We start from the raw sequence: 12370 nt of genomic DNA, 5'->3' as shown, positions 1-12370 counted from the left end.
AATACAAGTATGCAACACATTAGGCAACAATGTTTATATTTCAAAGTTCACCAAACCTATATCTTGCAAATAAACGTGTTAAACAAGGCATTTTCTTACTTGGCCTGGCAAAATTGAAGCTATTTGCTCGCGATATCTGTCCAGGAAGATGTAGGCGGGCCTGTTTTTCTTGTTTGGGACCCACAACCACCTACAATCAAGAACAAGGGATCATTAACTTTGTACAACTTTCCCATTGAGAAAATCATATCATTAAAACTATAATGTTGACAATCTATGGATGGTCAAGTTAATGTAATGAAGTTGTATTCATAATTTGTATATAGACTCTCTATGGATGGTCAAGTATTTATAACCTTAGCCCACCCACTAGCTTTTCAACTAATCATTACAAACATACTTTGTTATGCTGCATTTAGAGTATGTTTTCTAATAAGATAGTTAATCTAGTAAACTGAAGCTTGGTTAACTAAGCAGCTTTTATACACTTACAAAATAATAAAAAAACTAAAAATTAAGAATAAGTAGCATATATATTAACCTAATCATATAATTTAGGAAATTTGACACAAAATTAGAGTATATTAACCTGATGGTATATATTGAACCTCTGTTTAAAATTGTTTAATATTGACTTAAATAATTCCTAGAAGCTTTTGAAATAAATAAATAAATTGAAGTTACATGACGTGTATGAGGTAGAGACTTACTTCAGGGACAGTGGACCACGCACTGGAGGACCATAAGCACCCACTAGCGTGCCATGTTCAACTGTCAGGCACAAATATAGGAACCTGGCCCATGCCCAATACTGGACCAACAACAAGCATCCACCAATCTGATTAGCTTTCTTATCGCTTGCCTTGCATAACTCTCAATACAACCATGCAAGGCAAGCACTTCCCTAACTATACCTTAGTGGGTTGCGAAGGTCTTCCAACTGCTGCACCCACATTAGATGCACCCTATCGCCGGATTTGTCCATGAAGATTATGTCCCCTAGTAGGGCTAGGATGTAGCATCGTGCGTACTTATGCAACTGATCCTCTGTGGCATTAGGCGGCGATGGATTGACAATAGCTTCCAAAAGCCGTTGGATGAGAATCCTCTGGCCATGAAATTGCTTTCTCTGATTATTTACAGGTCAGAAACCAAGAAATTTGTCGCACACATTCTCCCATTCTTTCTATATGCTCCCTGTAATGGCCTCGCTGTCAATAGGAAGCTCGAGAAGAACCTCCACATCTTGCAATGTGATGGTGACCTCACCATGTGGCATGTGGAAGGTGTGAGTCTCCTGCCGCCATCGCTCCACTAAGGTCGTTATCAAGCCGTGGTCAATCTCTCTACCCGGGGTCCTGAGGAGTCCCTCCAAACCAAGTGCCTTAATGATGTCAACGACTCAGTTGTCCATCATTGGCTCTCGATCGGAGAACTCTTCATTACGGGCACGGCATTTAAGAGACCTTGGATCCTGTACAGAATAAAACCATGAATTAATATATGACAGCAAGTGCGTGTACATTGTATGAATTAAATGCGTGTACATTCGTTAAATCTTTAGTGTTGTGTTTTACTTGCCCATTACAAATAGATTTTGACCGATGGTTGGCCTGCAACGTCAACACTGACTAGTCAATGGGGCCAGGCTGCGCATGGTCAATCTGTCCAGCATTTGTAGCAGTCATACTGCGCAAGAATGATAAGCAATTAGCACGTAATAGACATTATTGAAAACAAAAACAAAAATAATCTTTTTTTTTTCCTCATGGACACTAGAATAGTTGGAAGTAGGATCCAACAACATGTGATGCAAGCCAGATAAAAACATTGCAAGGTTAGTATTGAATTCTTTCTTTGAATGAATATAAAACAGACTTCACCATCTCAACCTATCACCCCCCACCCCCAGGCATTTGGGAGTAGGTTATGTTGGGGTTGATAGAGGTATAGTTGAAGTTGTCAAAGTTCATTCAGTTAATAAATCCTATTATTTAGGACACGTAGGTAGAGTTTGACCATTTCCTTAACCATTTACCATGTTATTAGCCATTTAGCAAGTGGGTTGTTCAACGTGGGTTGTTTGTTTCCTATTTCGTCTCTTTGTAAGGCTTGTATAAGTCAACAGGTTACTTTGAATTCAATAAGATATTTTTTTTGAGATATTTTCTGAATTGCTTTATGCTTAGAGTTTACAACAATTTGGTATCAGAGCACCATCACGGGGCCTGATTGTGAGAGAAAAGAAACCGCAGTTTCTTAAGAAGAGAAAGAGTGAGAATAGAGAGAATTGAAGTATGGCCGCAGCTGAAAATAATTTCGTTCAACTTGCAATTCCTAAGTTTGATGGCCATTACGATCATTGGTCCATGCTTATGGAAAATTTTCTTCGTTCGAAGGAGTATTGGAGCTTGGTGGAAACTGGAATCCCTGCTGCTGTAGAAGGAGTGGAGATCACTGAAGCACAACAAAAATCAATTGCAAACCAGAAGCTGAAAGACTTGAAGGTCAAGAATTATCTGTTCCAAGCCATTGATCGAACCATTATGGAGACGATCCTCAACAGAGACACTGCCAAGCACATTTGGGACTCTATGAAGCAGAAGTACCAGGGTTCCACAAGAGTCAAAAGAGCACAGCTCCAAGCTCTTCGGAAGGAGTTTGAGGTTCTACAGATGAAAGTGGGTGAGAGTGTTGATGCGTACTTCGCTCGAACACTCATCATAGCAAACAAGATGAAGATTCATGGTGAAAACATGCAGCAAGTGGTGATCATTGAAAAGATCTTGAGATCAATGACCTCAAAGTTCGACTATGTTGTGTGTTCGGTTGAAGAGTCTAATAACTTAGACACCTTAACCATTGATGAGTTGCAGAGTAGCTTACTGGTACATGAGCAGAGGATGAACGGGCATGGAGAAGATGAGCAGGCATTAAAGGTGGCCTACGATGATAGAATTGGTGGAAGAGGAGGTGGTCGAGGTCGTGGAGCTTTTCGAGGAAGAGGCAAAGGAAGAGGAAGACAAGCATTCAACAAAGCTACAGTTGAGTGTTATAAGTGTCATCAATTAGGGCATTTTCAATATGAGTGTCCTAAATGGGAGAAGGAAGCAAATTATGCGGAGCTTGAGGAGAAAGAGGAAATGTTGCTGATGTCATATGTGGAGCTTAATCAATCAAGGAGAGAAGATGTCTGGTTCCTTGATTCAGGGTGTAGCAATCATATGTGTGCAAATAAGGAGTGGTTCTTGGATCTTGATGAGGAATTTCGGCACTCTGTGAAGCTCGGGAATAATTCCAAGATGATTGTGTTGGGAAAGGGTAACATTAGATTGCAAATTGCTAGAGTAACTCAGGTAATCACTGATGTTTTCTATATACCTGAGTTGAAAAATAACTTATTAAGTGTTGGACAATTGCAAGAAAGAGGTGTAGCTATTTTGATACAACATGGAGTATGTAGAATCTATCATCCCAAGAAAGGGCTTATTATGCAAACAGCAATGTCTGCAAACAGGATGTTCATATTGCTTGCAAGAATTCTGCCAAAAGCTTCCACTTGCTTCCAAACAATTCTTGAAGACAATACTCACCTTTGGCACTGCAGATATGGGCATCTAAGTTTCAAGGGTCTGAGAACATTGCAATATAAGCAAATGGTGAGAGGGTTACCACAGTTGAAGGCACCATCCAAAATATGCACTGATTGCATGGTGGGAAAGCAACACAGGAACGAAATTCCAAAGAGGAGTTTATGGAGAGCGTCACAAAGACTGCAGTTGGTACATGCTGACATCTGCGGACCTATCAAACCTGTTTCCAATAGTAAGAAGAGGTATTTCATAAGCTTTATTGATGATTACAGTCGTAAGGTGTGGATATATTTTCTTGCTGAAAAATCTGAAGCTTTTACTATCTTTAAGAATTATAAAAACCTTGTTGAGAAAAAGACAGGAGTTTTTATTCGTTGTCTGCGCACAGATAGGGGTGGAGAGTTCAACTCTCACGAGTTCAATGACTTTTGCAAAGTTAATGGTATTAGCAGGCAGCTTACGGCAGCCTACACTCCCCAACAAAATGGAGTAGCTGAGCGCAAGAACAGGACAATCATGAACATGGTTAGAAGTATGTTATCAGAGAAGCAAGTTCCAAAGAATTTCTGGCCAAAAGCAGTAAATGACAGCACACGTGCTCAATAGAAGTCCTACATTGGCAGTGAAAGATATGACTCATGAAGAGGCTTGGAGTGGTGTCAAACCCAATGTTGATTATTTTCGGGTTTTTGGATGCATTGGCCATGTTCATGTGTCAGACAGTAAAAGAAAGAAGCTAGATGATAAAAGTTTTCAGTGTGTGCTGCTAGGGATGAGTGAAGAGTCTAAAGCATATAGACTTTATGATCCAACATCCAAGAAGATAGTTGTAAGCAGAGATGTGGTTTTTGAAGAAAATGAGTGTTGGGATTGGGGAAGAAGTAATGAAGAAGCAAGACTTGATATCCTTGAGTAGGGAGATAGTAATGAAGAAGGAAGTGAACATGATCAAAGTGAAGAAGAATTTGAAGAGGAGGTGGCAGCAGAAGAAGGAGGAGAGGATAGCTTATCTTCAAGTGAGTCACCTGGAGAGAATTCTCCAACATCTGAAGAAAGCTCACCAGAAGGGAGGAACAGAAGAGTACCGTTCTGGATGGAAGATTATGTGAGTGGGGGAGAATTTTCAGATAAAGAAGTTGAGCACAACAATTTGGTTCTGTTTACCTCAACTTCAGATCCGACTACCTTTGAAGAAGCTATTTAGAGTTCCAAGTGGAGAGCTGCAATGGACTTGGAGATAGAAGCGATCGAAAGAAATGGAACTTGGGAGTTGACAGATTTGCCTAAGGGAATGAAGAAGATTGGAGTAAAGTGGGTTTTCAAAACTAAACTCAACGAAAATGGCGAGGTTGACAAGTGTATGGCTCGGTTGGTGGCGAAAGGGTATGCACAGCAGCATGGCATAGATTATACTGAGGTGTTTGCGCCTGTGGCTAGGTGGGATACGATTCGAATGATAATTGCTTTAGCAGCTCGAAATAGTTGGAATGTGTATCAGCTTGATGTCAAAAGCGCTTTCTTGCATGGAGAGCAAAATGAAGCAGTGTTTGTTGAGCAACCACAAGGGTATGAGAAGAAAGGTGAAGAGTATAAGGTATACAAATTGAAGAAGGCATTGTATGGCCTTAAACAAGCCCCTCATGCATGGTACAGTCGGATTGAAGCATATTTTGTCAAAGAAGGATTTGAGAAGTGCAACTGTGAACACACCTTATTCATAAAAAGGGGAGATAGAGGTAAAATTTTAATTGTTAGCTTATATGTTGATGATCCAATTTTTACTGGTAATGATGAGAGTATGTTTGTTAAGTTCAAGAATTCTATGAAACTTGAATTTGATATGATTGATTTGGGAAAGATGAAATATTTTCTCGGTGTGGAGGTTTTACAAAATCCTAAAGGCATTTATATTAGTCAAAGAAAGTATGCAAAAGATGTTTTGGAGAGGTTTAGGATGGAGAAGAGTAATAGTGTGAAGAATCCCATTGTTTCTGGAGTCAGACTAATGAAGGATGAAGAAGGATCCAAGGTGAATGCTACCATGTACAAACAATTGGTCGGAAGTCTTATGTATCTAACTGCAACAAGGCCAGACTTGATGTGTGTGGTGTCTCTCATTAGCAGATTCATGGCAAGTCCAACTGAGTTGCATTTGCAAGCTGCGAAAAGGGTGTTAAGATACTTGAAAGGTACTGTGGATTTGGGAGTTTTTTATCGAAAGGAGGGTAATGGAGAGTTGATGGCATATACAGACAGTGATTATGCAGGAGATGTAGATGACAGGAAAAGCACTTCTGGTTATGTGTTTCTACTCACTGAAGGAGCTGTGTCCTAGTCCTCTAAAAAGCAACCTGTAGTTGCTTTGTCCACTACTGAAGCAGAGTTTGTGGCAGCTGGCTCTTGTGCTTGTCAAGGGGTGTGGATGAGGAGAGTATTGGAGAAGCTTGGTCATTCTCAAGGCAAGTGTACCTCTGTGTTATGTGATAACAGTTCTACCATTAAGCTATCCAAGAATCCAGTCATGCATGGACGTAGCAAACACATTGATGTAAGGTTTCATTTCTTGCGTGATTTGACCAGAGATGGAGTTGTTGAGCTAAAGCATTGTGTCACACAAGAACAAGTTGCAGACATAATGACAAAACCACTCAAGCTGGACATGTTCTTGAAGCTGCGTGAGTCAATGGGTGTGTGTGTGGTACCACAAGTAAACTAAAAACATTACTATAATCAGTTTAGGGGAGGAATTGTTGGGGTTGATAGAGGTATAGTTGAAGTTGTCAAAGTTCATTCAGTTAATAAATCCTATTATTTAGGACACGTAGGTAGAGTTTGACCATTTCCTTAACCATTTACCATGTTATTAGCCATTTAGCAAGTGGGTTGTTCAACGTGGGTTGTTTGTTTCCTATTTTGTCTCTTTGCTAGGCTTATAAGTCAACAGGTTACTTTGAATTTAGTAAGATATTTTTTTCAGATATTTTCTGAATTGCTTTATGCTTAGAGTTTACAACAGGTTAAGCCTAGGAAAGAATTCGCTGAACCCAACTCCTAATCATGAAAGCTTCTATTAAAATTCAAAAATTAGAACGCAAGAACATTCAGGGCTGATAATATTGTAAATCTGAACGTAAAGGGGTGTATGGAGTTTAATCACTTAGGAAATAAAATCTATAAAGATTTACTTCTTGTCAATTATCATATAAATTTTTCAATATAAGAGTTTTTACACATAAAGAATGAAAGACAACGGTGTAGAGTGGCTTATTTATTAGTCAAAGACATTCATAATATCAACTTCTTTTTCCGTGTGGGACTTGTTCTTCTCTAAGAAAGTCTTATTGAAAGTCCCACACTGGAGAAATGAAAGTCTTATTGGTATTCCTCTATAAATACCACTCCATCAAGAATTTTAAACATTGAATGTATGGGCAAGTTTTTTAATGGGCTTGACATTTTTTTGTTACTTGGACATTTACTCCTTTATTAAAGAATTACTGCATGTAAGGGGTAAGTTCAAAAGTTTTTCAACAATTATTAAAAAAAATGTCAAAATCAATCAACTGGTTCCTGTTCCAAGTTTTGATCAAATTTTTTACTTTTCTGGTTTTTGAGTGTGGACTGGAATGGGATATGTCCCATTTCATAATTGGACTGAGGTGTCAGACCAGCTGGTCAGGTCTAGTTCTCAAAACTACGCATTATATTTCTAAATGAGTGATTGCAATTGTGACTTTGCCACTGCAACATTTTGCTATCTAATTTAAGGCTTTCAACATTCTCCTGTGTGTGTGTGTGTGTGTGTGTGTGTGAATGTAAAATTTAAAACTGGCATTAGGAATATAATTGAGTCCAATTTTCAGCTGGGTTTTTTTTTTTTTTTTTTTTTTAACAATTTACCATAGTGAAAACAATTTTAACCAGTTATTTTGTTATCTGGTCCGGTTCAATGACATGCCAAACACCCTTCTTTGAAACCATATTTGTCTTTGTGTGTTTGAGAGTTTATTGCTTTAGAGTGAATCAAATGGTCTAACTGTTCAAGTTAACTCATATACATGTGTGAGCTTGGGTGTGCTTTTTTATTGTTTTATTGAATAAAATTGTGCAGCCTGACTCAATGCATATATGTGTGTGTGTGTGTGTGTGTGTGTGTGTGTGTGTGTGTGTGTGTGCTTGAATTGATTTGTTGCTTTAGTGAATCCAATGGTTCAAGATATCTTTTGTTGAAGGTATTGCTTTCAAATTGTCTTTCAATTGCATTGGTTTGTTGAATTGGTGAATCAATTATGCACGTCTTTTATTATTCTATGTGAAATCACTTGCATTCACCGTCTACAAAAGATGAACTTAAGACAGTTGTGGGTTAAAATTGTCTTTTTTATATAATTTAATTAGTATTCTTATACAAATATACAAATTTACTTTTGAGTTTTATTTGTTTACTGCATTAATGAGTCAATTTGTGTTTTATCTCTATTGTTTGGTTGTCTATGTATTTGTGTCCTTTTGTATGTCTCTACTTTGGGGAGGTTAACTAAAATTAAAAGTTGAATTCGTTTTTTTTAATGGTAAAATTGATGATTTTTGTGATTCGAAGTTCCTAAAGCTGTGTGATTCATTGACCTTAATGGCAACTGATGGATAATAGCTGAAAGGAAATTCAGTGATTAAGACTATTTAGGAAATTACTTTTGTTTTTTTTGGCAATTAGTTTTGGGTGGAATTCATTTGTAATTACTACCTATTTTCAAATTGCTTCATTCTTTCCATTGCAAATCCACACATGCACACACAATGAACTTCATGCAGTTTTTGTGCCCTTAACACATTTTAAAATGCATCAATTTACTCTAACAAATATTTGATCTTGAATAAGCTAAAAAAAAAGTGTAAACCTTTGTGTGTTCTGATTTCTTACTAAGCATGTGCACAGACAAATAGAATTTTTTTTCCATTCAATATTCATAAATACTTAAATCAGATAGGTCCACAACCCAAATAATCAAACGTACACTAAACTGTCTACAAATCCAACCATATGAGTAGAGACTGCTAAAATCTCACACTGATACGTGATACAATTTGTATGTTCAAACCTATTTTAAAGTAAGATCTAACCCAATCAAGAGGCAAATTTATTTCTCTTTCTATTTGTTACTGTTATTAATTTATTACAGACTTGGATACCTCAGACTGATTTGGATTCAATGAGTGGCAAAGTTTCCTCATTCCTCAGGCCTCTTACTCATGTTAAATTTTCTCAAACATGACAATCTCAACACAATCAAATCAATCAAAGTACCAAATGAAAAATTAACAAATAGGAAATTCCTCATGTTAAATTAACAAATAAAAAAAAATTCTCACATTTTCTTAGGAACCAAACAGAGTACCACACGAAACAATCAAATCAATCATAATTTTGGAACAAAAACCACAAATCCACATGAAAAAATCACACAATTAAGAAAATCATACCTGAGAGAACTGAGTGAGAGTGGAGAGGGTGCTTAAGATTGGAGACTGAGTGAGTGAGTGAGAATGGAGAGGGCGAGTGAGAGAGGCATGAGAATGAGAGAGGCACGAGCGTGAGAGGGTGTGTGAGGGTGAAGAGGCGTGAGAGTGAGAAGGTGGAGAGGGTGTGAGAGAGGCGTGAGAGGGAGAGGGAGAGGGTGAGTGACAGAGTGGACAGAGGCGTGAGAGGGAGAGTGATAGAGAGTGGAGAGAAGCGTGAGAGGTCTGTACGAGAGTGAGAGAGGTGTTAGACTTGGTTTATTTTTGAAAAAACCCCTATTAGAAATCGAGTCTCAGAAACTTGGTTTCCAAGTGGATCCACAGATCAGATTAGCTAGCTTCCACATGTTGTACACGTCACATACAAATCGAGTATTTAAGAGTCAATATATAAATCGAGTCTTAGAAACTCGATTTTCAGGTGGCACCACATGGAAAAGCGCCACATCAGACCAGATTAGATCATGGAAACAGACTGTTTGAGACTCGATTTATAAGCCCAAAATCGACTCTCTAAGAGTCGAGATGTTAATAAAATATAAACTTTCGAAACAGTACCTACTAACTATATTGTTAAGGAATTATGGTTAATTGCCCATTTTCGCCCCGAAATAAGGAGGTTGGTGTTATCGGATTTGAATGTGCATAGTTGACGAAAGTACAAGGATTTGCAATCGCTTCTCAAACGCATCAACCACATACCTACTTACTGCTGCCGCCGCCGCCACCGCCGCCGCCACCAATCTCTCTCTATCTCATTCAAGAGATAGGATAGGTTTTGGATTGAGTTAAGGTTGAGAAGTCTACATCTCTTTTTTTCTTTTCCTTCGTCTCTTGCTTTTTCCTCTTCTTTTTCTTTTATTTATTTTTTTTATCTTGAAAAAACAATTGTCAATTTTTACATTTACATTTACATTTTCCTTCTCACATGGATCTTGCCCCTAAGTAGACATGGAAAGGGTTGGGTTCGAGTCGGGTTAAACGAGTTGCGGGATAAAAATGGTCATTTTAAATGGGTTAAAAACAGGTTCGAGTCAATTGGGTTGCAGGTCGGGTCAGGTTGACCCATATTTTCACTTTTTTTTTTTTTTTTTTTTTATAAAGAAAACAACATGTATTTGCCATTTAGAAAGTCATGCAATAAATTACTTGATATAAAATGCATTACTTTGAATTCACCACTTATACCAAGAATGAACTTGGTTAAACTTATTAATACTTATTTACTAATTTTAAAATTATACAAATCCTAATATTGCTATCAAAAACAAAATAACACAAAGACAAGTAAAACAAATATACAAGTTTTATTTTTACACAATATCAACATCCCAAAATATAAAACAAAATTGCAAATGACTTATTAGATAACTCATTTGACAAAGAATAAAAATATATAAGAAATATTCAACCTTGTAAATTAATTTTATAATCTATTATCAATTGTCGTTGACACTCTATTTCAATTTGAGATATACCTTAAAGTTTGATTATTTACTTATTTATACATTGTCTCTTTTATGAATGTCATACCATATCAAAAGGCTTGGTCAATTAGTTCAAATGATTTCACTTTTCAATCCTTGTGGGGCCTACCCATGTCTCTAGAGATTTTAGGGTTTCAAATTTTCTCATAACATGGATGGGTTCAACATCTTTTAAATAAAGTTCATAACATACTCATGGTCTTGGGCTCTGCTGCTTTTGATTTTTTTTTTTTTTTTTTTTAATTTTGGTCCAAAATTTAGGGTATGTTATGACTTCATAGCACATCTTCCTCCTCCAAAGTCTTTAGGATAATTATGGTCTTGAGATTATCATTTGAAAATATTTTTTTATTGGGGCCGAAACTTAGGGCATACCATGGCTTTGTGAATCAGCTCTCATTTTTTATTTTTCATAATTTATTTTTAATTTTTTTTCTTTCTCCAAAATTTTCTCTTTTTTTTTTTGAAAAAGGCTTTTTTTTTTCCTTTCAAATAAACTCTTCTTGCAAAAGATTTTTTTTTTATTATTTTCTTGAATTATTTTTCTTTGCAAATGATTTTAAAAAAATTATTTTCTTCAAAAATTATTTATAAAAGATTTTTTTCATGAAAATATTTTTCTTTGCAAAAGATTTTTATCTTGAATTTATTTTTGGAACTTTTTTCTTTTGGGTTAAACCAAACACATGCAAATGGGCTTTCTTATAAATTGGGTCTATGGTTGTTCTCTATGTCGGTAAAACCTTCATACTAAAAATTTAAGATCAGTAGGTCACTCACGACTAAGGGGTCATGCTCCAACTAAGGTTCTAAATGGACCTGAGTGATCAATATCCATTATAGGCAATAACACATATTGTAATTTGGTAGGGTAAACTTTAGAAAGCCTCAATCCTAATGGAGCTATATTTTTCTCACTCACCTCTAACCAGGAGTATCATAGGGTTAAAAACCCCTACAAGTGTATGAAAAGAAAATAAAAATAGGTGGGGCTTCATTAATAAATTTTTTATTTAATTATGGTCAAACATATGTCCAAGTCTAACTCACCATGCCCATTAAAGATGCAACTAAGTGCACCACCCTGCACATGTGGGTTGCATGACCGGTTTTCTCTTTTCTTTGGAATTTGCCACTTGATTTAGGTCCAATAATCAAAATTGAGGTCTACATTTCAAAAAACTAGGTCTAGAGTTAAGATACACGGATGAAAACGTATTAAACATCCAACCCCGCTCGGCCCATGGCCCATGGGCCAGCTTCTACTAATGTTGCTAGGCCCCATTTAATTAATGATATTATTAACTAAGCCCAAAATCTAATCATACAATTAAATCAATTAAAAGCTCAGACACAAGAAAATATCAAATCAAATCACAATATAGAAGGAAACAAATTCAAATAAAGTAATCAAATCAATTGCTTACCACCTAATTAATCAGCGATTAAATCAAACAAAATCAAATCATGCATTTATAAGAAAACAAAACATGTCAAATATTTTATGAAGAAGAGAAAAGAGTAAATTATGGCAAGAAATTAATGTTTTCTAACCTAAAAAGGGTCAAGAAGAACAACCAGACATTGAAAATATCAAATAATCAAGACAAATATTAGGCATTTTCTAGGCAAGCTATGTATGCAAGTTTTCGGGCCTACGTACACACCTTCAACCATGCAAGCGCATATAGACATAGAAATCCAAATCCAGAATTGCTTCACATATATTCAAATTCGCATATCCTTTAATCAATTCAGCTCTTCATTAAGAAC

The sequence above is a fragment of the Castanea sativa genome, chromosome 5 (assembly GCF_040712315.1).
Source record: "Castanea sativa cultivar Marrone di Chiusa Pesio chromosome 5, ASM4071231v1".
NCBI classification, from domain to species: domain Eukaryota; kingdom Viridiplantae; phylum Streptophyta; class Magnoliopsida; order Fagales; family Fagaceae; genus Castanea; species Castanea sativa.
This window is presented reverse-complemented; position numbering follows the sequence as displayed.